Source organism: Pelobates fuscus, chromosome 9, assembly GCF_036172605.1.
Source record: "Pelobates fuscus isolate aPelFus1 chromosome 9, aPelFus1.pri, whole genome shotgun sequence".
Classification (NCBI taxonomy): domain Eukaryota; kingdom Metazoa; phylum Chordata; class Amphibia; order Anura; family Pelobatidae; genus Pelobates; species Pelobates fuscus.
The window spans coordinates 44,317,317-44,344,106 of record NC_086325.1 but is presented as its reverse complement, the minus strand read 5'-3'; the positions used below and the strand labels follow the sequence as shown (position 1 = coordinate 44,344,106).

Sequence of the window (26,790 nt, the reverse complement as noted above, 5' to 3'; positions counted from 1 at the left end):
CGACACATACACATACATACACACACACGACACATACATACACACACACGACACATACATACACACACACAACACATACACACACAACATACATACACACACACAACACATACATACACACGACATACATACACACACACAACACATACATACACACACACACAAATACAGACACATAGATACACAAATACAGACACATAGATACACACACACGACACATACATACACGACACATACAGACACACATGACACATACAGACACACACAACACATACAGACACACACACACGACACACATACATACACACATACACACACGACACATACATACACACACGACACATACATACACACACACACACACACATACACACACAAATACAGACACAGATACACACACACGACACATACAGACACACACGACACACACACAGACACACATACATACACATACAGACACACATACACACAAGACACATACATACAGACACACACAAGACACACATACATACACACACACAAGACACACATATATACAGACACACAAGACATACATACAAAGACACACACACACACACACACATTATATTTAAGTCACCCTCCTGTTTCCTACCTTTTAGATTCAGGAGGGTGACTTTCCCTGGGGTCCAGTGGTGGCTCAGGTGGATGGGAGTCAGAGTTCCCACTCTGACTCCCTGGTCTTCCTCCCGCGCGGCTCTCAGGGTTAGCTGGGAGGAGTGACGTGCGGTCACTTCCTCCCAGCTCTGCGATGTCATCACAGGGGGCCCGGTCGCGCTGTTAAAGCGCCCAGCGCTGACCGGGCCCCCTCACAATCCACATCCATCGGGTGGCCCTGACAGCATGGGCCACCCGATGGACCCCTCAATATGCAGCCCCGGCGGTTTGCCGCCCCTGCCGGAGCCGCAATTTGTCACGGCGGTACCCAGTCGCAGGGGTACCGCCGGCTCGCACCAGCCCGCCCGGTCGTCAGGTCGTCAAAACCTGGAAATCCCTACCGCCCACCTGAAATCCTAAAACGCCCACTAGTGGGCGGTAGGGACCAGGTTGACGACCCATGATTTAGTTAAACGCACCATTTTTTATCATTAAAAGTAACAAATAAACTTGCCCCTTTTCAGAAGAACATGACAGGCTTCTGCATGGTGTTTGAAGCTTCATAAACATCGACCACGAAGGGACTCAAACCCTCAATCTTCTGATTCGAAGTCAGACGCCTTATCCATTAGGCCACGCGGTCTCAATTTTGGGTGTGTGTGGCAGCGTATCTGGGAAAAAGAAAAAACATAGCATGACAAATTGCAGAAGCGATTCAACTTGTGAAAAAAATTGGAGAAACCTCCCTTTGTCCGAAAGAGGCACCACTTACTGCACACTCTTTCAAGCAGTGACAGCAATTTTAAAAGATGGATTAAGTAACGATGGAAGAAAGGCAAAGCTTTGCAAAACAACATCTTGATTTTCGATTCCCCAGAAATGAGCAGAGCCGAATTTGTCCGCTCAGTCAAATAGAGGAAATCTACTGTTAGAAGGGAATGCAGATGTTTCAATTCTTCAAACTTGACAACAATGTGGAAGGACAAGCCAAAACAGAATCCTCTTCTTCCATGAGGTCACTTGGCAGAAAACATGGACACCTTTAGGAGTTAATGCAGATGCTTCATTTTTTTCAAACTTGTGAAACAATTTGAGAGAGAAAACTGCCTTTTGTTAGAAACACACTTTCAGAGCTCTCTCTTTTTGGCATAAGTGGCAATTCCAATGATTTGCATAAGTTGATGAGAAAGAAAAAGCATGATTTCCAAAGAATTTTTCTGTTTTCATTTCTCTAACAATGGCTAAAAGCAGTGTTTCCACCAGGTAACTTCTTCAAATATATCCCTCTGTTTCTGATGACTTTTATTTAAAGGTTTGCTTTAAAAGATTTGAAGGAAACTGTCCTTTGTCTTATATTTGTAGTAATTTTCGATCATAGGGTTGTTTGATTTAGTTAAACGCACCAATTTTTATCATTAAAAGTAACAAATAAACTTGCCCCTTTTCAGAAGAACATGACAGGCTTCTGCATTGGTGTTTGAAGCTTCATAAACATTGACCACAAAGGGACTCGAACCCTCAATCTTCTGATTCGAAGTCAGACGCCTTATCCATTAGGCCACGCAGTCTCAATTTTGGGTGTGTATGGCAGCGTATCTGGGAAAAAGAAAAAACATAGCATGACAAATTGCAGAAGCGATTCAACTTGTGAAAAAAATTGGAGAAACCTCCCTTTGTCCGAAAGAGGCACCACTTACTGCACACTCTTTCAAGCAGTGACAGCAATTTTAAAAGATAGATTAAGTAACGATGGAAGAAAGGCAAAGCTTTGCAAAACAACATCTTGATTTTCGATTCCCCAGAAATGAGCAGAGCCGAATTTGTCTGCTCAGTCAAATAGAGGAAATCTACTGTTAGAAGGGAATGCAGATGTTTCAATTCTTCAAACTTGACAACAATGTGGAAGGACAAGCCAAAACAGAATCCTCTTCTTCCATGAGGTCACTTGGCAGAAAACATGGACACCTTTAGGAGTTAATGCAGATGCTTCATTTTTTTCAAACTTGTGAAACAATTTGAGAGAGAAAACTGCCTTTTGTTAGAAACACACTTTCAGAGCTCTCTCTTTTTGGCATAAGTGGCAATTCCAATGATTTGCATAAGTTGATGAGAAAGAAAAAGCATGATTTCCAAAGAATTTTTCTGTTTTCATTTCTCTAACAATGGCTAAAAGCAGTGTTTCCACCAGGTAACTTCTTCAAATATATCCCTCTGTTTCTGATGACTTTTATTTAAAGGTTTGCTTTAAAAGATTTGAAGGAAACTGTCCTTTATCTTATATTTGTAGTAATTTTCCATCATAGGGTTGTTTGATTTAGTTTAACGCACCAATTTTTATCATTAAAAGTAACAAAGAAACTTGCCCCTTTTCAGAAGAACATGACATGCTTCTGCATTGGTGTTTGAAGCTTCATAAACATCGACCACGAAGGGACTCGAACCCTCAATCTTCTGATTCGAAGTCAGACGCCTTATCCATTAGGCCACGCGGTCTCAATTTTGGGTGTGTGTGGCAGCGTATCTGGGAAAAAGAAAAAACATAGCATGACAAATTGCAGAAGCGATTCAACTTGTGAAAAAAATTGGAGAAACCTCCCTTTGTCCGAAAGAGGCACCACTTACTGCACACTCTTTCAAGCAGTGACAGCAATTTTAAAAGATGGATTAAGTAACGATGGAAGAAAGGCAAAGCTTTGCAAAACAACATCTTGATTTTCGATTCCCCAGAAATGAGCAGAGCCGAATTTGTCCGCTCAGTCAAATAGAGGAAATCTACTGTTAGAAGGGAATGCAGATGTTTCAATTCTTCAAACTTGACGACAACAACGTGGAAGGACAAGCCAAAACAGAATCCTCCTCTTCCATGAGGTCACTTGGCAGAAAACATGGACACCTTTAGGAGTTAATGCAGATGCTTCATTTTTTTCAAACTTGTGAAACAATTTGAGAGAGAAAACTGCCTTTTGTTAGAAACACACTTTCAGAGCTCTCTCTTTTTGGCATAAGTGGCAATTCCAATGATTTGCATAAGTTGATGAGAAAGAAATAGCATGATTTCCAAAGAATTTTTCTGTTTTCATTTCTCTAACAATGGCTAAAAGCAGTGTTTCCACCAAGTAACTTCTTCAAATATATCCCTCTGTTTCTGATGACTTTTTTTTAAAGGTTTGCTTTAAAAGATTTGAAGGAAATTGTCCTTTATCTTATATTTGTAGTAATTTTCCATCATAGGGTTGTTTGATTTAGTTAAACGCACCAATTTTTATCATTAAAAGTAACAAATAAACTTGCCCCTTTTCAGAAGAACATGACAGGCTTCTGCATTGGTGTTTGAAGCTTCATAAACATCGACCACGAAGGGACTCGAACCCTCAATCTTCTGATTTGAAGTCAGACGCCTTATCCATTAGGCCACGCAGTCTCAATTTTGGGTGTGTATGGCAGCGTATCTAGGAAAAAGAAAAAACATAGCATGACAAATTGCAGAAGCGATTCAACTTGTGAAAAAAATTGGAGAAACCTCCCTTTGTCCGAAAGAGGCACCACTTACTGCACACTCTTTCAAGCAGTGACAGCAATTTTAAAAGATGGATTAAGTAACGATGGAAGAAAGGCAAAGCTTTGCAAAACAACATCTTGATTTTCGATTCCCCAGAAATGAGCAGAGCCGAATTTGTCCGCTCAGTCAAATAGAGGAAATCTACTGTTAGAAGGGAATGCAGATGTTTCAATTCTTCAAACTTGACGACAACAACGTGGAAGGACAAGCCAAAACAGAATCCTCCTCTTCCATGAGGTCACTTGGCAGAAAACATGGACACCTTTAGGAGTTAATGCAGATGCTTCATTTTTTTCAAACTTGTGAAACAATTTGAGAGAGAAAACTGCCTTTTGTTAGAAACACACTTTCAGAGCTCTCTCTTTTTGGCATAAGTGGCAATTCCAATGATTTGCATAAGTTGATGAGAAAGAAATAGCATGATTTCCAAAGAATTTTTCTGTTTTCATTTCTCTAACAATGGCTAAAAGCAGTGTTTACACCAGGTAACTTCTTCAAATATATCCCTCTGTTTCTGATGACTTTTTTTTTAAAGGTTTGCTTTAAAAGATTTGAAGGAAACTGTCCTTTATCTTATATTTGTAGTAATTTTCCATCATAGGGTTGTTTGATTTAGTTCAGTGGTAGTCAACCTTTTTTTACCTACCGCCCACTAATGCAACTTTTTGGTTGAAAAAATTTCCTTACCGCCCACCAGTTTTCGCGCAAATGCGGAATATTTTTTAGAAAGGAGGGTGTCTTACAAAAAATAAATGTACGTACATTTATCTTTTTATTTCTACTTAATGCAGGTTTATAAGGTTTTTAACTTTATAAAGTTTAATGAGAAAACAATAAAGTAAATTGAAATTACCTTTACTAGTGATTAATGAGATCCTTGAGGTTGATGCTGCGAGACTAAATATTTGATATCTGGTTCGATTTTCGTAAGGAACAAACGAAGGTCTCTTTCAGTGATATTCAGACGACTTCTCTGTTTGCGCATAATATGATTTCTCATATTATCTCTCTATGATTTTTCTTGTGCGTCAGCTCATCTCCTCTCCCTCCTCAATTCCCCTCCCCACCTTTTTTTCCCCTTTTTTCTATTTTTTAACCTTCCTTGTAGCAATGCCCAGTAGGAAGGCTGAGCTAGGTAGCCCACTTACTATATAGTCCACTATAACAGACAGACACACGTACAAGACACACGTACAAGACACACATACAAGACACACATACAAGACACACATACAAGACACACATACAAGACACACATACAGACACACATACAGACACACATACAGACACACATACAGACACACATACAGACACACACACGACACACATACAGACACACACACGACACACATACATACACACACACGACACATACATACACACACGACACATACACACACACACACGACAAATACACACACACACACACGACAAATACACACACACATACACACACACACACGACACATACACGACACATACACATACATACACACACACGACACATACATACACACACACGACACATACATACACACACACAACACATACACACACGACATACATACACACACACAACACATACATACACACGACATACATACACACACACAACACATACATACACACACACACACACAAATACAGACACATAGATACACACACACGACACATACATACACGACACATACAGACACACATGACACATACAGACACACACAACACATACAGACACACACACACGACACACATACATACACACATACACACACGACACATACATACACACACGACACATACATACACACACACACACACACATACACACACAAATACAGACACAGATACACACACACGACACATACAGACACACACGACACACACACAGACACACATACATACACATACAGACACACATACACACAAGACACATACATACAGACACACACAAGACACACATACATACACACACACAAGACACACATATATACAGACACACAAGACATACATACAAAGACACACACACACACACACACACATTATATTTAAGTCACCCTCCTGTTTCCTACCTTTTAGATTCAGGAGGGTGACTTTCCCTGGGGTCCAGTGGTGGCTCAGGTGGATGGGAGTCAGAGTTCCCACTCTGACTCCCTGGTCTTCCTCCCGCGCGGCTCTCAGGGTTAGCTGGGAGGAGTGACGTGCGGTCACTTCCTCCCAGCTCTGCGATGTCATCACAGGGGGCCCGGTCGCGCTGTTAAAGCGCCCAGCGCTGACCGGGCCCCCTCACAATCCACATCCATCGGGTGGCCCTGACAGCATGGGCCACCCGATGGACCCCTCCATATGCAGCCCCGGCGGTTTGCCGCCCCTGCCGGAGCCGCAATTTGTCACGGCGGTACCCAGTCGCAGGGGTACCGCCGGCTCGCACCCGCCCGCCCGGTCGTCAGGTCGTCAAAACCTGGAAATCCCTACCGCCCACCTGAAATCCTAAAACGCCCACTAGTGGGCGGTAGGGACCAGGTTGACGACCCATGATTTAGTTAAACGCACCATTTTTTATCATTAAAAGTAACAAATAAACTTGCCCCTTTTCAGAAGAACATGACAGGCTTCTGCATGGTGTTTGAAGCTTCATAAACATCGACCACGAAGGGACTCAAACCCTCAATCTTCCGATTCGAAGTCAGACGCCTTATCCATTAGGCCACGCGGTCTCAATTTTGGGTGTGTGTGGCAGCGTATCTGGGAAAAAGAAAAAACATAGCATGACAAATTGCAGAAGCGATTCAACTTGTGAAAAAAATTGGAGAAACCTCCCTTTGTCCGAAAGAGGCACCACTTACTGCACACTCTTTCAAGCAGTGACAGCAATTTTAAAAGATAGATTAAGTAACGATGGAAGAAAGGCAAAGCTTTGCAAAACAACATCTTGATTTTCGATTCCCCAGAAATGAGCAGAGCCGAATTTGTCTGCTCAGTCAAATAGAGGAAATCTACTGTTAGAAGGGAATGCAGATGTTTCAATTCTTCAAACTTGACAACAATGTGGAAGGACAAGCCAAAACAGAATCCTCTTCTTCCATGAGGTCACTTGGCAGAAAACATGGACACCTTTAGGAGTTAATGCAGATGCTTCATTTTTTTTCAAACTTGTGAAACAATTTGAGAGAGAAAACTGCCTTTTGTTAGAAACACACTTTCAGAGCTCTCTCTTTTTGGCATAAGTGGCAATTCCAATGATTTGCATAAGTTGATGAGAAAGAAAAAGCATGATTTCCAAAGAATTTTTCTGTTTTCATTTCTCTAACAATGGCTAAAAGCAGTGTTTCCACCAGGTAACTTCTTCAAATATATCCCTCTGTTTCTGATGACTTTTATTTAAAGGTTTGCTTTAAAAGATTTGAAGGAAACTGTCCTTTGTCTTATATTTGTAGTAATTTTCCATCATAGGGTTGTTTGATTTAGTTAAACGCACCAATTTTTATCATTAAAAGTAACAAAGAAACGTGCCCCTATTCAGAAGAACATGACATGCTTCTGCATTGGTGTTTGAAGCTTCATAAACATCGACCACGAAGGGACTCGAACCCTCAATCTTCTGATTTGAAGTCAGACGCCTTATCCATTAGGCCACGCGGTCGCAACTTTGGGTGTGATGTGGCAGCATATCTGGGAAAAAGAAAAAACATAGCATGACAAATTGCAGAAGCGATTCAAATTGTGAAAAAAATTGGAGAAACCTGCCTTTGTCCGAAAGAGGCACCACTTACTGCACACTCTTTCAAGCAGTGACAGCAATTTTAAAAGATGGATTAAGTAACGATGGAAGAAAGGCAAAGCTTTGCAAAACAACATCTTGATTTTCGATTCCCCAGAAATGAGCAGAGCCGAATTTGTCCGCTCAGTCAAATAGAGGAAATCTACTGTTAGAAGGGAATGCAGATGTTTCAATTCTTCAAACTTGACAACAATGTGGAAGGACAAGCCAAAACAGAATCCTCTTCTTCCATGAGGTCACTTGGCAGAAAACATGGACACCTTTAGGAGTTAATGCAGATGCTTCATTTTTTTCAAACTTGTGAAACAATTTGAGAGAGAAAACTGCCTTTTGTTAGAAACACACTTTCAGAGCTCTCTCTTTTTGGCATAAGTGGCAATTCCAATGATTTGCATAAGTTGATGAGAAAGAAAAAGCATGATTTCCAAAGAATTTTTCTGTTTTCATTTCTCTAACAATGGCTAAAAGCAGTGTTTCCACCAGGTAACTTCTTCAAATATATCCCTCTGTTTCTGATGACTTTTATTTAAAGGTTTGCTTTAAAAGATTTGAAGGAAACTGTCCTTTGTCTTATATTTGTAGTAATTTTCCATCATAGGGTTGTTTGATTTAGTTAAACGCACCAATTTTTATCATTAAAAGTAACAAATAAACTTGCCCCTTTTCAGAAGAACATGACAGGCTTCTACATTGGTGTTTGAAGCTTCATAAACATTGACCACAAAGGGACTCGAACCCTCAAACTTCTGATTCGAAGTCAGACGCCTTATCCATTAGGCCACGCAGTCTCAATTTTGGGTGTGTATGGCAGCGTATCTGGGAAAAAGAAAAAACATAGCATGACAAATTGCAGAAGCGATTCAACTTGTGAAAAAAATTGGAGAAACCTCCCTTTGTCCGAAAGAGGCACCACTTACTGCACACTCTTTCAAGCAGTGACAGCAATTTTAAAAGATAGATAAGTAACGATGGAAGAAAGGCAAAGCTTTGCAAAACAACATCTTGATTTTCGATTCCCCAGAAATGAGCAGAGCCGAATTTGTCTGCTCAGTCAAATAGAGGAAATCTACTGTTAGAAGGGAATGCAGATGTTTCAATTCTTCAAACTTGACAACAATGTGGAAGGACAAGCCAAAACAGAATCCTCTTCTTCCATGAGGTCACTTGGCAGAAAACATGGACACCTTTAGGAGTTAATGCAGATGCTTCATTTTTTTCAAACTTGTGAAACAATTTGAGAGAGAAAACTGCCTTTTGTTTGAAACATACTTTCAGAGCTCTCTCTTTTTGGCATAAGTGGCAATTCCAATGATTTGCATAAGTTGATGAGAAAGAAATAGCATGATTTCCAAAGAATTTTTCTGTTTTCATTTCTCTAACAATGGCTAAAAGCAGTGTTTCCACCAGGTAACTTCTTCAAATATATCCCTCTGTTTCTGATGACTTTTATTTAAAGGTTTGCTTTAAAAGATTTGAAGGAAACTGTCCTTTATCTTATAATTGTAGTAATTTTCCATCATAGGGTTGTTTGATTTAGTTAAACGCACCAATTTTTATCATTAAAAGTAACAAAGAAACTTGCCCCTTTTCAGAAGAACATGACATGCTTCTGCATTGGTGTTGGAAGCTTCATAAACATCGACCACGAAGGGACTCGAACCCTCAATCTTCTGATTCGAAGTCAGACGCCTTATCCATTAGGCCACGCGGTCTCAATTTTGGGTGTGATGTGGCAGCATATCTGTGAAAAAGAAAAAACATAGCATGACAAATTGCAGAAGCGATTCAAATTGTGAAAAAAATTGGAGAAACCTGCCTTTGTCCGAAAGAGGCACCACTTACTGCACACTCTTTCAAGCAGTGACAGCAATTTTAAAAGATGGATTAAGTAACGATGGAAGAAAGGCAAAGCTTTGCAAAACAACATCTTGATTTTCGATTCCCCAGAAATGAGCAGAGCCGAATTTGTCCGCTCAGTCAAATAGAGGAAATCTACTGTTAGAAGGGAATGCAGATGTTTCAATTCTTCAAACTTGACGACAACAACGTGGAAGGACGAGCCAAAACAGAATCCTCCTCTTCCATGAGGTCACTTGGCAGAAAACATGGACACCTTTAGGAGTTAATGCAGATGCTTCATTTTTTTCAAACTTGTGAAACAATTTGAGAGAGAAAACTGCCTTTTGTTAGAAACACACTTTCAGAGCTCTCTCTTTTTGGCATAAGTGGCAATTCCAATGATTTGCATAAGTTGATGAGAAAGAAATAGCATGATTTCCAAAGAATTTTTCTGTTTTCATTTCTCTAACAATGGCTAAAAGCAGTGTTTACACCAGGTAACTTCTTCAAATATATCCCTCTGTTTCTGATGACTTTTTTTTAAAGGTTTGCTTTAAAAGATTTGAAGGAAACTGTCCTTTATCTTATATTTGTAGTAATTTTCCATCATAGGGTTGTTTGATTTAGTTAAACGCACCATTTTTTATCATTAAAAGTAACAAATAAACTTGCCCCTTTTCAGAAGAACATGACAGGCTTCTGCATGGTGTTTGAAGCTTCATAAACATCGACCACGAAGGGACTCGAACCCTGAATCTTCTGATTCGAAGTCAGACGCCTTATCCATTAGGCCACGCGGTCTCAATTTTGGGTGTGTGTGGCAGCGTATCTGGGAAAAAGAAAAAACATAGCATGACAAATTGCAGAAGCGATTCAACTTGTGAAAAAAATTGGAGAAACCTCCCTTTGTCCGAAAGAGGCACCACTTACTGCACACTCTTTCAAGCAGTGACAGCAATTTTAAAAGATAGATTAAGTAACGATGGAAGAAAGGCAAAGCTTTGCAAAACAACATCTTGATTTTCGATTCCCCAGAAATGAGCAGAGCCGAATTTGTCTGCTCAGTCAAATAGAGGAAATCTACTGTTAGAAGGGAATGCAGATGTTTCAATTCTTCAAACTTGACAACAATGTGGAAGGACAAGCCAAAACAGAATCCTCTTCTTCCATGAGGTCACTTGGCAGAAAACATGGACACCTTTAGGAGTTAATGCAGATGCTTCATTTTTTTCAAACTTGTGAAACAATTTGAGAGAGAAAACTGCCTTTTGTTAGAAACACACTTTCAGAGCTCTCTCTTTTTGGCATAAGTGGCAATTCCAATGATTTGCATAAGTTGATGAGATAGAAAAAGCATGATTTCCAAAGAATTTTTCTGTTTTCATTTCTCTAACAATGGCTAAAAGCAGTGTTTCCACCAGGTAACTTCTTCAAATTTATCCCTCTGTTTCTGATGACTTTTATTTAAAGGTTTGCTTTAAAAGATTTGAAGGAAACTGTCCTTTATCTTATATTTGTAGTAATTTTCCATCATAGGGTTGTTTGATTTAGTTTAACGCACCAATTTTTATCATTAAAAGTAACAAAGAAACTTGCCCCTTTTCAGAAGAACATGACATGCTTCTGCATTGGTGTTTGAAGCTTCATAAACATCGACCACGAAGGGACTCGAACCCTCAATCTTCTGATTCGAAGTCAGACGCCTTATCCATTAGGCCACGCGGTCTCAATTTTGGGTGTGTGTGGCAGCGTATCTGGGAAAAAGAAAAAACATAGCATGACAAATTGCAGAAGCGATTCAACTTGTGAAAAAAATTGGAGAAACCTCCCTTTGTCCGAAAGAGGCACCACTTACTGCACACTCTTTCAAGCAGTGACAGCAATTTTAAAAGATAGATTAAGTAACGATGGAAGAAAGGCAAAGCTTTGCAAAACAACATCTTGATTTTCGATTCCCCAGAAATGAGCAGAGCCGAATTTGTCTGCTCAGTCAAATAGAGGAAATCTACTGTTAGAAGGGAATGCAGATGTTTCAATTCTTCAAACTTGACAACAATGTGGAAGGACAAGCCAAAACAGAATCCTCTTCTTCCATGAGGTCACTTGGCAGAAAACATGGACACCTTTAGGAGTTAATGCAGATGCTTCATTTTTTTCAAACTTGTGAAACAATTTGAGAGAGAAAACTGCCTTTTGTTAGAAACACACTTTCAGAGCTCTCTCTTTTTGGCATAAGTGGCAATTCCAATGATTTGCATAAGTTGATGAGAAAGAAAAAGCATGATTTCCAAAGAATTTTTCTGTTTTCATTTCTCTAACAATGGCTAAAAGCAGTGTTTCCACCAGGTAACTTCTTCAAATATATCCCTCTGTTTCTGATGACTTTTATTTAAAGGTTTGCTTTAAAAGATTTGAAGGAAACTGTCCTTTATCTTATATTTGTAGTAATTTTCCATCATAGGGTTGTTTGATTTAGTTAAACGCACCAATTTTTATCATTAAAAGTAACAAATAAACTTGCCCCTTTTCAGAAGAACATGACAGGCATCTGCATTGGTGTTTGAAGCTTCATAAACATCGACCACGAAGGGACTCGAACCCTCAATCTTCTGATTCGAAGTCAGACGCCTTATCCATTAGGCCACGGGGTCTCAATTTTGGGTGTGTGTGGCAGCGTATCTGGGAAAAAGAAAAAACATAGCATGACAAATTGCAGAAGCGATTCAACTTGTGAAAAAAATTGGAGAAACCTCCCTTTGTCCGAAAGAGGCACCACTTACTGCACACTCTTTCAAGCAGTGACAGCAATTTTAAAAGATGGATTAAGTAACGATGGAAGAAAGGCAAAGCTTTGCAAAACAACATCTTGATTTTCGATTCCTCAGAAATGAGCAGAGCCGAATTTGTCCGCTCAGTCAAATAGAGGAAATCTACTGTTAGAAGGGAATGCAGATGTTTCAATTCTTCAAACTTGACGACAACAACGTGGAAGGACAAGCCAAAACAGAATCCTCCTCTTCCATGAGGTCACTTGGCAGAAAACATGGACACCTTTAGGAGTTAATGCAGATGCTTCATTTTTTTCAAACTTGTGAAACAATTTGAGAGAGAAAACTGCCTTTTGTTAGAAACACACTTTCAGAGCTCTCTCTTTTTGGCATAAGTGGCAATTCCAATGATTTGCATAAGTTGATGAGAAAGAAATAGCATGATTTCCAAAGAATTTTTCTGTTTTCATTTCTCTAACAATGGCTAAAAGCAGTGTTTCCACCAGGTAACTTCTTCAAATATATCCCTCTGTTTCTGATGACTTTTATTTAAAGGTTTGCTTTAAAAGATTTGAAGGAAACTGTCCTTTATCTTATATTTGTAGTAATTTTCCATCATAGGGTTGTTTGATTTAGTTAAACGCACCAATTTTTATCATTAAAAGTAACAAATAAACTTGCCCCTTTTCAGAAGAACATGACAGGCTTCTGCATTGGTGTTTGAAGCTTCATAAACATCGACCACGAAGGGACTCGAACCCTCAATCTTCTGATTCGAAGTCAGACGCCTCATCCATTACGCCACGCAGTCTCAATTTTGGGTGCATGTGGCAGCGTATCTGGGAAAAAGAAAAAACATAGCATGACAAATTGCAGAAGCGATTCAACTTGTGAAAAAAATTGGAGAAACCTCCCTTTGTCCGAAAGAGGCACCACTTACTGCACACTCTTTCAAGCAGTGACAGCAATTTTAAAAGATAGATTAAGTAACGATGGAAGAAAGGCAAAGCTTTGCAAAACAACATCTTGATTTTCGATTCCCCAGAAATGAGCAGAGCCGAATTTGTCCGCTCAGTCAAATAGAGGAAATCTACTGTTAGAAGGGAATGCAGATGTTTCAATTCTTCAAACTTGACAACAACGTGGAAGGACAAGCCAAAACAGAATCCTCTTCTTCCATGAGGTCACTTGGCAGAAAACATGGACACCTTTAGGAGTTAATGCAGATGCTTCATTTTTTTCAAACTTGTGAAACAATTTGAGAGAGAAAACTGCCTTTTGTTAGAAACACACTTTCAGAGCTCTCTCTTTTTGGCATAAGTGGCAATTCCAATGATTTGCATAAGTTGATGAGAAAGAAATAGCATGATTTCGAAAGAATTTTTCTGTTTTCATTTCTCTAACAATGGCTAAAAGCAGTGTTTCCACCAGGTAACTTCTTCAAATATATCCCTCTGTTTCTGATGACTTTTATTTAAAGGTTTGCTTTAAAAGATTTGAAGGAAACTGTCTTTTATCTTATATTTGTAGTAATTTTCCATCATAGGGTTGTTTGATTTAGTTAAACGCACCAATTTTTATCATTAAAAGTAACAAATAAATTTGCCCCTTTTCAGAAGAACATGACAGGCTTCTGCATTGGTGTTTGAAGCTTCATAAACATCGACCACGAAGGGACTCAAACCCTCAATCTTCTGATTCAAAGTCAGACGCCTTATCCATTAGGCCACGCGGTCTCAATTTTGGGTGTGTGTGGCAGCGTATCTGGGAAAAAGAAAAAACATAGCATGACAAATTGCAGAAGCGATTCAACTTGTGAAAAAAATTGGAGAAACCTCCCTTTGTCCGAAAGAGGCACCACTTACTGCACACTCTTTCAAGCAGTGACAGCAATTTTAAAAGATGGATTAAGTAACGATGGAAGAAAGGCAAAGCTTTGCAAAACAACATCTTGATTTTCGATTCCCCAGAAATGAGCAGAGCCGAATTTGTCCGCTCAGTCAAATAGAGGAAATCTACTGTTAGAAGGGAATGCAGATGTTTCAATTCTTCAAACTTGACAACAACGTGGAAGGACAAGCCAAAACAGAATCCTCTTCTTCCATGAGGTCACTTGGCAGAAAACATGGACACCTTTAGGAGTTAATGCAGATGCTTCATTTTTTTCAAACTTGTGAAACAATTTGAGAGAGAAAACTGCCTTTTGTTAGAAACACACTTTCAGAGCTCTCTCTTTTTGGCATAAGTGGCAATTCCAATGATTTGCATAAGTTGATGAGAAAGAAATAGCATGATTTCCAAAGAATTTTTCTGTTTTCATTTCTCTAACAATGGCTAAAAGCAGTGTTTCCACCAGGTAACTTCTTCAAATATATCCCTCTGTTTCTGATGACTTTTATTTAAAGGTTTGCTTTAAAAGATTTGAAGGAAACTGTCCTTTATCTTATATTTGTAGTAATTTTCCATCATAGGGTTAATTGATTTAGTTAAACGCACCAATTTTTATCATTAAAAGTAACAAATAAACTTGCCCCTTTTCAGAAGAACATGACAAGCTTCTGCATTGGTGTTTGAAGCTTCATCAACATCGACCACGAAGGGACTCGAACCCTCAATCTTCTGATTCGAAGTCAGACGCCTTATCCATTAGGCCACGCAGTCTCAATTTTGGGTGCGTGTGGCAGCGTATCTGGGAAAAAGAAAAAACATAGCATGACAAATTGCAGAAGCGATTCAACTTGTGAAAAAAATTGGAGAAACCTCCCTTTGTCCGAAAGAGGCACCACTTACTGCACACTCTTTCAAGCAGTGACAGCAATTTTAAAAGATAGATTAAGTAACGATGGAAGAAAGGCAAAGCTTTGCAAAACAACATCTTGATTTTCGATTCCCCAGAAATGAGCAGAGCCGAATTTGTCCGCTCAGTCAAATAGAGGAAATCTACTGTTAGAAGGGAATGCAGATGTTTCAATTCTTCAAACTTGACAACAACGTGGAAGGACAAGCCAAAACAGAATCCTCTTCTTCCATGAGGTCACTTGGCAGAAAACATGGACACCTTTAGGAGTTAATGCAGATGCTTCATTTTTTTCAAACTTGTGAAACAATTTGAGAGAGAAAACTGCCTTTTGTTAGAAACACACTTTCAGAGCTCTCTCTTTTTGGCATAAGTGGCAATTCCAATGATTTGCATAAGTTGATGAGAAAGAAATAGCATGATTTCGAAAGAATTTTTCTGTTTTCATTTCTCTAACAATGGCTAAAAGCAGTGTTTCCACCAGGTAACTTCTTCAAATATATCCCTCTGTTTCTGATGACTTTTATTTAAAGGTTTGCTTTAAAAGATTTGAAGGAAACTGTCTTTTATCTTATATTTGTAGTAATTTTCCATCATAGGGTTGTTTGATTTAGTTAAACGCACCAATTTTTATCATTAAAAGTAACAAATAAATTTGCCCCTTTTCAGAAGAACATGACAGGCTTCTGCATTGGTGTTTGAAGCTTCATAAACATCGACCACGAAGGGACTCAAACCCTCAATCTTCTGATTCAAAGTCAGACGCCTTATCCATTAGGCCACGCGGTCTCAATTTTGGGTGTGTGTGGCAGCGTATCTGGGAAAAAGAAAAAACATAGCATGACAAATTGCAGAAGCGATTCAACTTGTGAAAAAAATTGGAGAAACCTCCCTTTGTCCGAAAGAGGCACCACTTACTGCACACTCTTTCAAGCAGTGACAGCAATTTTAAAAGATGGATTAAGTAACGATGGAAGAAAGGCAAAGCTTTGCAAAACAACATCTTGATTTTCGATTCCCCAGAAATGAGCAGAGCCGAATTTGTCCGCTCAGTCAAATAGAGGAAATCTACTGTTAGAAGGGAATGCAGATGTTTCAATTCTTCAAACTTGACAACAACGTGGAAGGACAAGCCAAAACAGAATCCTCTTCTTCCATGAGGTCACTTGGCAGAAAACATGGACACCTTTAGGAGTTAATGCAGATGCTTCATTTTTTTCAAACTTGTGAAACAATTTGAGAGAGAAAACTGCCTTTTGTTAGAAACACACTTTCAGAGCTCTCTCTTTTTGGCATAAGTGGCAATTCCAATGATTTGCATAAGTTGATGAGAAAGAAATAGCATGATTTCCAAAGAATTTTTCTGTTTTCATTTCTCTAACAATGGCTAAAAGCAGTGTTTCCACCAGGTAACTTCTTCAAATATATCCCTCTGTTTCTGATGACTTTTATTTAAAGGTTTGCTTTAAAAGATTTGAAGGAAACTGTCCTTTATCTTATATTTGTAGTAATTTTCCATCATAGGGTTGTTTGATTTAGTTAAACGCACCAATTTTTATCATTAAAAGTAACAAATAAACTTGCCCCTTTTCAGAAGAACATGACAGGCTTCTGCATTGGTGTTTGAAGCTTCATAAACATCGACCACGAAGGGACTCGAACCCTCAATCTTCTGATTCGAAGTCAGACGCCTTATCCATTAGGCCACGCAGTCTCAATTTTGGGTGCGTGTGGCAGCGTATCTGGGAAAAAGAAAAAACATAGCATGACAAATTGCAGAAGCGATTCAACTTGTGAAAAAAATTGGAGAAACCTCCCTTTGTCCGAAAGAGGCACCACTTACTGCACACTCTTTCAAGCAGTGACAGCAATTTTTAAAGATAGATTAAGTAACGATGGAAGAAAGGCAAAGCTTTGCAAAACAACATCTTGATTTTCGATTCCCCAGAAATGAGCAGAGCCAAATTTGTCCGCTCAGTCAAATAGAGGAAATCTACTGTTAGAAGGGAATGCAGATGTTTCAATTCTTCAAACTTGACAACAACGTGGAAGGACAAGCCAAAACAGAATCCTCTTCTTCCATGAGGTCACTTGGCAGAAAACATGGACACCTTTAGGAGTTAATGCAGATGCTTCATTTTTTTCAAACTTGTGAAACAATTTGAGAGAGAAAACTGCCTTTTGTTAGAAACACACTTTCAGAGCTCTCTCTTTTTGGCATAAGTGGCAATTCCAATGATTTGCATAAGTTGATGAGAAAGAAATAGCATGATTTCCAAAGAATTTTTCTGTTTTCATTTCTCTAACAATGGCTAAAAGCAGTGTTTCCACCAGGTAACTTCTTCAAATATATCCCTCTGTTTCTGATGACTTTTATTTAAAGGTTTGCTTTAAAAGATTTGAAGGAAACTGTCCTTTATCTTATATTTGTAGTAATTTTCCATCATAGGGTTGTTTGATTTAGTTAAACGCACCAATTTTTATCATTAAAAGTAACAAATAAACTTGCCCCTTTTCAGAAGAACATGACAGGCTTCTGCATTGGTGTTTGAAGCTTCATAAACATCGACCACGAAGGGACTCGAACCCTCAATCTTCTGATTCGAAGTCAGACGCCTTATCCATTAGGCCACGCGGTCTCAATTTTGGGTGTGTGTGGCAGCGTATCTGGGAAAAAGAAAAAACATAGCATGACAAATTGCAGAAGCGATTCAACTTGTGAAAAAAATTGGAGAAACCTCCCTTTGTCCGAAAGAGGCACCACTTACTGCACACTCTTTCAAGCAGTGACAGCAATTTTAAAAGATGGATTAAGTAACGATGGAAGAAAGGCAAAGCTTTGCAAAACAACATCTTGATTTTCGATTCCCCAGAAATGAGCAGAGCCGAATTTGTCCGCTCAGTCAAATAGAGGAAATCTACTGTTAGAAGGGAATGCAGATGTTTCAATTCTTCAAACTTGACAACAACGTGGAAGGACAAGCCAAAACAGAATCCTCTTCTTCCATGAGGTCACTTAGCAGAAAACATGGACACCTTTAGGAGTTAATGCAGATGCTTCATTTTTTTCAAACTTGTGAAACAATTTGAGAGAGAAAACTGCCTTTTGTTAGAAACACACTTTCAGAGCTCTCTCTTTTTGGCATAAGTGGCAATTCCAATGATTTGCATAAGTTGATGAGAAAGAAATAGCATGATTTCCAAAGAATTTTTCTGTTTTCATTTCTCTAACAATGGCTAAAAGCAGTGTTTCCACCAGGTAACTTCTTCAAATATATCCCTCTGTTTCTGATGACTTTTATTTAAAGGTTTGCTTTAAAAGATTTGAAGGAAACTGTCCTTTATCTTATATTTGTAGTAATTTTCCATCATAGGGTTGTTTGATTTAGTTAAACGCACCAATTTTTATCATTAAAAGTAACAAATAAACTTGCCCCTTTTCAGAAGAACATGACAGGCTTCTGCATTGGTGTTTGAAGCTTCATAAACATCGACCACGAAGGGACTCGAACCCTCAATCTTCTGATTCGAAGTCAGACGCCTTATCCATTAGGCCACGCGGTCTCAATTTTGGGTGTGTGTGGCAGCGTATCTGGGAAAAAGAAAAAACATAGCATGACAAATTGCAGAAGCGATTCAACTTGTGAAAAAAATTGGAGAAACCTCCCTTTGTCCGAAAGAGGCACCACTTACTGCACACTCTTTCAAGCAGTGACAGCAATTTTAAAAGATGGATTAAGTAACGATGGAAGAAAGGCAAAGCTTTGCAAAACAACATCTTGATTTTCGATTCCCCAGAAATGAGCAGAGCCGAATTTGTCCGCTCAGTCAAATAGAGGAAATCTACTGTTAGAAGGGAATGCAGATGTTTCAATTCTTCAAACTTGACGACAACAACGTGGAAGGACAAGCCAAAACAGAATCCTCCTCTTCCATGAGGTCACTTGGCAGAAAACATGGACACCTTTAGGAGTTAATGCAGATGCTTCATTTTTTTCAAACTTGTGAAACAATTTGAGAGAGAAAACTGCCTTTTGTTAGAAACACACTTTCAGAGCTCTCTCTTTTTGGCATAAGTGGCAATTCCAATGATTTGCATAAGTTGATGAGAAAGAAATAGCATGATTTCCAAAGAATTTTTCTGTCTTCATTTCTCTAACAATGGCTAAAAGCAGTGTTTCCACCAGGTAACTTCTTCAAATATATCCCTCTGTTTCTGATGACTTTTATTTAAAGGTTTGCTTTAAAAGATTTGAAGGAAACTGTCCTTTATCTTATATTTGTAGTAATTTTCCATCATAGGGTTAATTGATTTAGTTAAACGCACCAATTTTTATCATTAAAAGTAACAAATAAACTTGCCCCTTTTCAGAAGAACATGACAAGCTTCTGCATTGGTGTTTGAAGCTTCATCAACATCGACCACGAAGGGACTCGAACCCTCAATCTTCTGATTCGAAGTCAGACGCCTTATCCATTAGGCCACCCAGTCTCAATTTTGGGTGCGTGTGGCAGCGTATCTGGGAAAAAGAAAAAACATAGCATGACAAATTGCAGAAGCGATTCAACTTGTGAAAAAAATTGGAGAAACCTCCCTTTGTCCGAAAGAGGCACCACTTACTGCACACTCTTTCAAGCAGTGACAGCAATTTTAAAAGATAGATTAAGTAACGATGGAAGAAAGGCAAAGCTTTGCAAAACAACATCTTGATTTTCGATTCCCCAGAAATGAGCAGAGCCGAATTTGTCCGCTCAGTCAAATAGAGGAAATCTACTGTTAGAAGGGAATGCAGATGTTTCAATTCTTCAAACTTGACAACAACGTGGAAGGACAAGCCAAAACAGAATCCTCTTCTTCCATGAGGTCACTTGGCAGAAAACATGGACACCTTTAGGAGTTAATGCAGATGCTTCATTTTTTTCAAACTTGTGAAACAATTTGAGAGAGAAAACTGCCTTTTGTTAGAAACACACTTTCAGAGCTCTCTCTTTTTGGCATAAGTGGCAATTCCAATGATTTGCATAAGTTGATGAGAAAGAAATAGCATGATTTCCAAAGAATTTTTCTGTTTTCATTTCTCTAACAATGGCTAAAAGCAGTGTTTCCACCAGGTAACTTCTTCAAATATATCCCTCTGTTTCTGATGACTTTTATTTAAAGGTTTGCTTTAAAAGATTTGAAGGAAACTGTCCTTTATCTTATATTTGTAGTAATTTTCCATCATAGGGTTGTTTGATTTAGTTAAACGCACCAATTTTTATCATTAAAAGTAACAAATAAACTTGCCCCTTTTCAGAAGAACATGACAGGCTTCTGCATTGGTGTTTGAAGCTTCATAAACATCGACCACGAAGGGACTCGAACCCTCAATCTTCTGATTCGAAGTCAGATACCTTATCCATTAGGCCACGCGGTCTCAATTTTGGGTGTGTGTGGCAGCGTATCTGGGAAAAAGAAAAAACATAGCATGACAAATTGCAGAAGCGATTCAACTTGTGAAAAAAATTGGAGAAACCTCCCTTTGTCCGAAAGAGGCACCACTTACTGCACACTCTTTCAAGCAGTGACAGCAATTTTAAAAGATGGATTAAGTAACGATGGAAGAAAGGCAAAGCTTTGCAAAACAACATCTTGATTTTCGATTCCCCAGAAATGAGCAGAGCCGAATTTGTCCGCTCAGTCAAATAGAGGAAATCTACTGTTAGAAGGGAATGCAGATGTTTCAATTCTTCAAACTTGACAACAACGTGGAAGGACAAGCCAAAACAGAATCCTCTTCTTCCATGAGGTCACTTGGCAGAAAACATGGACACCTTTAGGAGTTAATGCAGATGCTTCATTTTTTTCAAACTTGTGAAACAATTTGAGAGAGAAAACTGCCTTTTGTTAGAAACACACTTTCAGAGCTCTCTCTTTTTGGCATAAGTGGCAATTCCAATGATTTGCATAAGTTGATGAGAAAGAAATAGCATGATTTCCAAAGAATTTTTCTGTTTTCATTTCTCTAACAATGGCTAAAAGCAGTGTTTCCACCAGGTAACTTCTTCAAATATATCCCTCTGTTTCTGATGACTTTTATTTAAAGGTTTGCTTTAAAAGATTTGAAGGAAACTGTCCTTTATCTTATATTTGTAGTAATTTTCCATCATAGGGTTGTTTGATTTAGTTAAACGCACCAATTTTTATCATTAAAAGTAACAAATAAACTTGCCCCTTTTCAGAAGAACATGACAGGCTTCTGCATTGGTGTTTGAAGCTTCATAAACATCGACCACGAAGGGACTCGAACCCTCAATCTTCTGATTCGAAGTCAGACGCCTCATCCATTACGCCACGCAGTCTCAATTTTGGGTGCGTGTGGCAGCGTATCTGGGAAAAAGAAAAAACATAGCATGACAAATTGCAGAAGCGATTCAACTTGTGAAAAAAATTGGAGAAACCTCCCTTTGTCCGAAAGAGGCACCACTTCCTGCACACTCTTTCAAGCAGTGACAGCAATTTTAAAAGATAGATTAAGTAACGATGGAAGAAAGGCAAAGCTTTGCAAAACAACATCTTGATTTTCGATTCCCCAGAAATGAGCAGAGCCGAATTTGTCCGCTCAGTCAAATAGAGGAAATCTACTGTTAGAAGGGAATGCAGATGTTTCAATTCTTCAAACTTGACAACAACGTGGAAGGACAAGCCAAAACAGAATCCTCTTCTTCCATGAGGTCACTTGGCAGAAAACATGGACACCTTTAGGAGTTAATGCAGATGCTTCATTTTTTTCAAACTTGTGAAACAATTTGAGAGAGAAAACTGCCTTTTGTTAGAAACACACTTTCAGAGCTCTCTCTTTTTGGCATAAGTGGCAATTCCAATGATTTGCATAAGTTGATGAGAAAGAAATAGCATGATTTCCAAAGAATTTTTCTGTCTTCATTTCTCTAACAATGGCTAAAAGCAGTGTTTCCACCAGGTAACTTCTTCAAATATATCCCTCTGTTTCTGATGACTTTTATTTAAAGGTTTGCTTTAAAAGATTTGAAGGAAACTGTCCTTTATCTTATATTTGTAGTAATTTTCCATCATAGGGTTAATTGATTTAGTTAAACGCACCAATTTTTATCATTAAAAGTAACAAATAAACTTGCCCCTTTTCAGAAGAACATGACAGGCTTCTGCATTGGTGTTTGAAGCTTCATCAACATCGACCACGAAGGGACTCGAACCCTCAATCTTCTGATTCGAAGTCAGACGCCTTATCCATTAGGCCACGCAGTCTCAATTTTGGGTGCGTGTGGCAGCGTATCTGGGAAAAAGAAAAAACATAGCATGACAAATTGCAGAAGCGATTCAACTTGTGAAAAAAATTGGAGAAACCTCCCTTTGTCCGAAAGAGGCACCACTTACTGCACACTCTTTCAAGCAGTGACAGCAATTTTTAAAGATAGATTAAGTAACGATGGAAGAAAGGCAAAGCTTTGCAAAACAACATCTTGATTTTCGATTCCCCAGAAATGAGCAGAGCCAAATTTGTCCGCTCAGTCAAATAGAGGAAATCTACTGTTAGAAGGGAATGCAGATGTTTCAATTCTTCAAACTTGACAACAACGTGGAAGGACAAGCCAAAACAGAATCCTCTTCTTCCATGAGGTCACTTGGCAGAAAACATGGACACCTTTAGGAGTTAATGCAGATGCTTCATTTTTTTCAAACTTGTGAAACAATTTGAGAGAGAAAACTGCCTTTTGTTAGAAACACACTTTCAGAGCTCTCTCTTTTTGGCATAAGTGGCAATTCCAATGATTTGCATAAGTTGATGAGAAAGAAATAGCATGATTTCCAAAGAATTTTTCTGTTTTCATTTCTCTAACAATGGCTAAAAGCAGTGTTTCCACCAGGTAACTTCTTCAAATATATCCCTCTGTTTCTGATGACTTTTATTTAAAGGTTTGCTTTAAAAGATTTGAAGGAAACTGTCCTTTATCTTATATTTGTAGTAATTTTCCATCATAGGGTTGTTTGATTTAGTTAAACGCACCAATTTTTATCATTAAAAGTAACAAATAAACTTGCCCCTTTTCAGAAGAACATGACAGGCTTCTGCATTGGTGTTTGAAGCTTCATAAACATCGACCACGAAGGGACTCGAACCCTCAATCTTCTGATTCGAAGTCAGACGCCTTATCCATTAGGCCACGCGGTCTCAATTTTGGGTGTGTGTGGCAGCGTATCTGGGAAAAAGAAAAAACATAGCATGACAAATTGCAGAAGCGATTCAACTTGTGAAAAAAATTGGAGAAACCTCCCTTTGTCCGAAAGAGGCACCACTTACTGCACACTCTTTCAAGCAGTGACAGCAATTTTAAAAGATGGATTAAGTAACGATGGAAGAAAGGCAAAGCTTTGCAAAACAACATCTTGATTTTCGATTCCCCAGAAATGAGCAGAGCCGAATTTGTCCGCTCAGTCAAATAGAGGAAATCTACTGTTAGAAGGGAATGCAGATGTTTCAATTCTTCAAACTTGACGACAACAACGTGGAAGGACAAGCCAAAACAGAATCCTCCTCTTCCATGAGGTCACTTGGCAGAAAACATGGACACCTTTAGGAGTTAATGCAGATGCTTCATTTTTTTCAAACTTGTGAAACAATTTGAGAGAGAAAACTGCCTTTTGTTAGAAACACACTTTCAGAGCTCTCTCTTTTTGGCATAAGTGGCAATTCCAATGATTTGCATAAGTTGATGAGAAAGAAATAGCATGATTTCCAAAGAATTTTTCTGTCTTCATTTCTCTAACAATGGCTAAAAGCAGTGTTTCCACCAGGTAACTTCTTCAAATATATCCCTCTGTTTCTGATGACTTTTATTTAAAGGTTTGCTTTAAAAGATTTGAAGGAAACTGTCCTTTATCTTATATTTGTAGTAATTTTCCATCATAGGGTTAATTGATTTAGTTAAACGCACCAATTTTTATCATTAAAAGTAACAAATAAACTTGCCCCTTTTCAGAAGAACATGACAAGCTTCTGCATTGGTGTTTGAAGCTTCATCAACATCGACCACGAAGGGACTCGAACCCTCAATCTTCTGATTCGAAGTCAGACGCCTTATCCATTAGGCCACGCAGTCTCAATTTTGGGTGCGTGTGGCAGCGTATCTGGGAAAAAGAAAAAACATAGCATGACAAATTGCAGAAGCGATTCAACTTGTGAAAAAAATTGGAGAAACCTCCCTTTGTCCGAAAGAGGCACCACTTACTGCACACTCTTTCAAGCAGTGACAGCAATTTTAAAAGATAGATTAAGTAACGATGGAAGAAAGGCAAAGCTTTGCAAAACAACATCTTGATTTTCGATTCCCCAGAAATGAGCAGAGCCGAATTTGTCCGCTCAGTCAAATAGAGGAAATCTACTGTTAGAAGGGAATGCAGATGTTTCAATTCTTCAAACTTGACAACAACGTGGAAGGACAAGCCAAAACAGAATCCTCTTCTTCCATGAGGTCACTTGGCAGAAAACATGGACACCTTTAGGAGTTAATGCAGATGCTTCATTTTTTTCAAACTTGTGAAACAATTTGAGAGAGAAAACTGCCTTTTGTTAGAAACACACTTTCAGAGCTCTCTCTTTTTGGCATAAGTGGCAATTCCAATGATTTGCATAAGTTGATGAGAAAGAAATAGCATGATTTCCAAAGAATTTTTCTGTTTTCATTTCTCTAACAATGGCTAAAAGCAGTGTTTCCACCAGGTAACTTCTTCAAATATATCCCTCTGTTTCTGATGACTTTTATTTAAAGGTTTGCTTTAAAAGATTTGAAGGAAACTGTCCTTTATCTTATATTTGTAGTAATTTTCCATCATAGGGTTGTTTGATTTAGTTAAACGCACCAATTTTTATCATTAAAAGTAACAAATAAACTTGCCCCTTTTCAGAAGAACATGACAGGCTTCTGCATTGGTGTTTGAAGCTTCATAAACATCGACCACGAAGGGACTCGAACCCTCAATCTTCTGATTCGAAGTCAGACACCTTATCCATTAGGCCACGCGGTCTCAATTTTGGGTGTGTGTGGCAGCGTATCTGGGAAAAAGAAAAAACATAGCATGACAAATTGCAGAAGCGATTCAACTTGTGAAAAAAATTGGAGAAACCTCCCTTTGTCCGAAAGAGGCACCACTTACTGCACACTCTTTCAAGCAGTGACAGCAATTTTAAAAGATGGATTAAGTAACGATGGAAGAAAGGCAAAGCTTTGCAAAACAACATCTTGATTTTCGATTCCCCAGAAATGAGCAGAGCCGAATTTGTCCGCTCAGTCAAATAGAGGAAATCTACTGTTAGAAGGGAATGCAGATGTTTCAATTCTTCAAACTTGACAACAACGTGGAAGGACAAGCCAAAACAGAATCCTCTTCTTCCATGAGGTCACTTGGCAGAAAACATGGACACCTTTAGGAGTTAATGCAGATGCTTCATTTTTTTTCAAACTTGTGAAACAATTTGAGAGAGAAAACTGCCTTTTGTTAGAAACACACTTTCAGAGCTCTCTCTTTTTGGCATAAGTGGCAATTCCAATGATTTGCATAAGTTGATGAGAAAGAAATAGCATGATTTCCAAAGAATTTTTCTGTTTTCATTTCTCTAACAATGGCTAAAAGCAGTGTTTCCACCAGGTAACTTCTTCAAATATATCCCTCTGTTTCTGATGACTTTTATTTAAAGGTTTGCTTTAAAAGATTTGAAGGAAACTGTCCTTTATCTTATATTTGTAGTAATTTTCCATCATAGGGTTGTTTGATTTAGTTAAACGCACCAATTTTTATCATTAAAAGTAACAAATAAACTTGCCCCTTTTCAGAAGAACATGACAGGCTTCTGCATTGGTGTTTGAAGCTTCATAAACATCGACCACGAAGGGACTCGAACCCTCAATCTTCTGATTCGAAGTCAGACGCCTCATCCATTACGCCACGCAGTCTCAATTTTGGGTGCGTGTGGCAGCGTATCTGGGAAAAAGAAAAAACATAGCATGACAAATTGCAGAAGCGATTCAACTTGTGAAAAAAATTGGAGAAACCTCCCTTTGTCCGAAAGAGGCACCACTTCCTGCACACTCTTTCAAGCAGTGACAGCAATTTTAAAAGATAGATTAAGTAACGATGGAAGAAAGGCAAAGCTTTGCAAAACAACATCTTGATTTTCGATTCCCCAGAAATGAGCAGAGCCGAATTTGTCCGCTCAGTCAAATAGAGGAAATCTACTGTTAGAAGGGAATGCAGATGTTTCAATTCTTCAAACTTGACAACAACGTGGAAGGACAAGCCAAAACAGAATCCTCTTCTTCCATGAGGTCACTTGGCAGAAAACATGGACACCTTTAGGAGTTAATGCAGATGCTTCATTTTTTTCAAACTTGTGAAACAATTTGAGAGAGAAAACTG

General features: G+C 38.7%; 18 non-coding genes across 18 annotated transcripts; all 18 read right to left on the bottom strand.

The window, feature by feature from the left end:
- Window positions 1–1,185: 1,185 nt before the first annotated feature.
- TRNAR-UCG (transfer RNA arginine (anticodon UCG)) lies at window positions 1,186–1,258 on the bottom strand. Its single transcript has one exon. It is a non-coding gene; the product is annotated as a tRNA-Arg (tRNA).
- An 852-nt stretch (window positions 1,259–2,110) lies between these two features.
- TRNAR-UCG (transfer RNA arginine (anticodon UCG)) lies at window positions 2,111–2,183 on the bottom strand. Its single transcript has one exon. It is a non-coding gene; the product is annotated as a tRNA-Arg (tRNA).
- An 852-nt stretch (window positions 2,184–3,035) lies between these two features.
- On the bottom strand, window positions 3,036–3,108 carry TRNAR-UCG (transfer RNA arginine (anticodon UCG)). Its single transcript has one exon. It is a non-coding gene; the product is annotated as a tRNA-Arg (tRNA).
- A 5,559-nt stretch (window positions 3,109–8,667) lies between these two features.
- TRNAR-UCG (transfer RNA arginine (anticodon UCG)) lies at window positions 8,668–8,740 on the bottom strand. Its single transcript has one exon. It is a non-coding gene; the product is annotated as a tRNA-Arg (tRNA).
- Window positions 8,741–9,591: 851 nt separating this feature from the next.
- On the bottom strand, window positions 9,592–9,664 carry TRNAR-UCG (transfer RNA arginine (anticodon UCG)). Its single transcript has one exon. It is a non-coding gene; the product is annotated as a tRNA-Arg (tRNA).
- An 855-nt stretch (window positions 9,665–10,519) lies between these two features.
- On the bottom strand, window positions 10,520–10,592 carry TRNAR-UCG (transfer RNA arginine (anticodon UCG)). Its single transcript has one exon. It is a non-coding gene; the product is annotated as a tRNA-Arg (tRNA).
- Window positions 10,593–11,444: 852 nt separating this feature from the next.
- On the bottom strand, window positions 11,445–11,517 carry TRNAR-UCG (transfer RNA arginine (anticodon UCG)). Its single transcript has one exon. It is a non-coding gene; the product is annotated as a tRNA-Arg (tRNA).
- A 2,705-nt stretch (window positions 11,518–14,222) lies between these two features.
- TRNAQ-UUG (transfer RNA glutamine (anticodon UUG)) lies at window positions 14,223–14,295 on the bottom strand. The gene has a single exon. It is a non-coding gene; the product is annotated as a tRNA-Gln (tRNA).
- Window positions 14,296–15,147: 852 nt separating this feature from the next.
- TRNAR-UCG (transfer RNA arginine (anticodon UCG)) lies at window positions 15,148–15,220 on the bottom strand. Its single transcript has one exon. It is a non-coding gene; the product is annotated as a tRNA-Arg (tRNA).
- Window positions 15,221–16,072: 852 nt separating this feature from the next.
- Window positions 16,073–16,145, bottom strand: TRNAQ-UUG (transfer RNA glutamine (anticodon UUG)). Its single transcript has one exon. It is a non-coding gene; the product is annotated as a tRNA-Gln (tRNA).
- An 852-nt stretch (window positions 16,146–16,997) lies between these two features.
- Window positions 16,998–17,070, bottom strand: TRNAR-UCG (transfer RNA arginine (anticodon UCG)). Its single transcript has one exon. It is a non-coding gene; the product is annotated as a tRNA-Arg (tRNA).
- Window positions 17,071–17,922: 852 nt separating this feature from the next.
- Window positions 17,923–17,995, bottom strand: TRNAR-UCG (transfer RNA arginine (anticodon UCG)). Its single transcript has one exon. It is a non-coding gene; the product is annotated as a tRNA-Arg (tRNA).
- An 852-nt stretch (window positions 17,996–18,847) lies between these two features.
- Window positions 18,848–18,920, bottom strand: TRNAR-UCG (transfer RNA arginine (anticodon UCG)). Its single transcript has one exon. It is a non-coding gene; the product is annotated as a tRNA-Arg (tRNA).
- A 1,780-nt stretch (window positions 18,921–20,700) lies between these two features.
- Window positions 20,701–20,773, bottom strand: TRNAR-UCG (transfer RNA arginine (anticodon UCG)). Its single transcript has one exon. It is a non-coding gene; the product is annotated as a tRNA-Arg (tRNA).
- A 1,777-nt stretch (window positions 20,774–22,550) lies between these two features.
- On the bottom strand, window positions 22,551–22,623 carry TRNAR-UCG (transfer RNA arginine (anticodon UCG)). Its single transcript has one exon. It is a non-coding gene; the product is annotated as a tRNA-Arg (tRNA).
- An 852-nt stretch (window positions 22,624–23,475) lies between these two features.
- Window positions 23,476–23,548, bottom strand: TRNAR-UCG (transfer RNA arginine (anticodon UCG)). Its single transcript has one exon. It is a non-coding gene; the product is annotated as a tRNA-Arg (tRNA).
- An 855-nt stretch (window positions 23,549–24,403) lies between these two features.
- TRNAR-UCG (transfer RNA arginine (anticodon UCG)) lies at window positions 24,404–24,476 on the bottom strand. The gene has a single exon. It is a non-coding gene; the product is annotated as a tRNA-Arg (tRNA).
- An 852-nt stretch (window positions 24,477–25,328) lies between these two features.
- Window positions 25,329–25,401, bottom strand: TRNAR-UCG (transfer RNA arginine (anticodon UCG)). The gene has a single exon. It is a non-coding gene; the product is annotated as a tRNA-Arg (tRNA).
- Window positions 25,402–26,790: the final 1,389 nt, after the last annotated feature.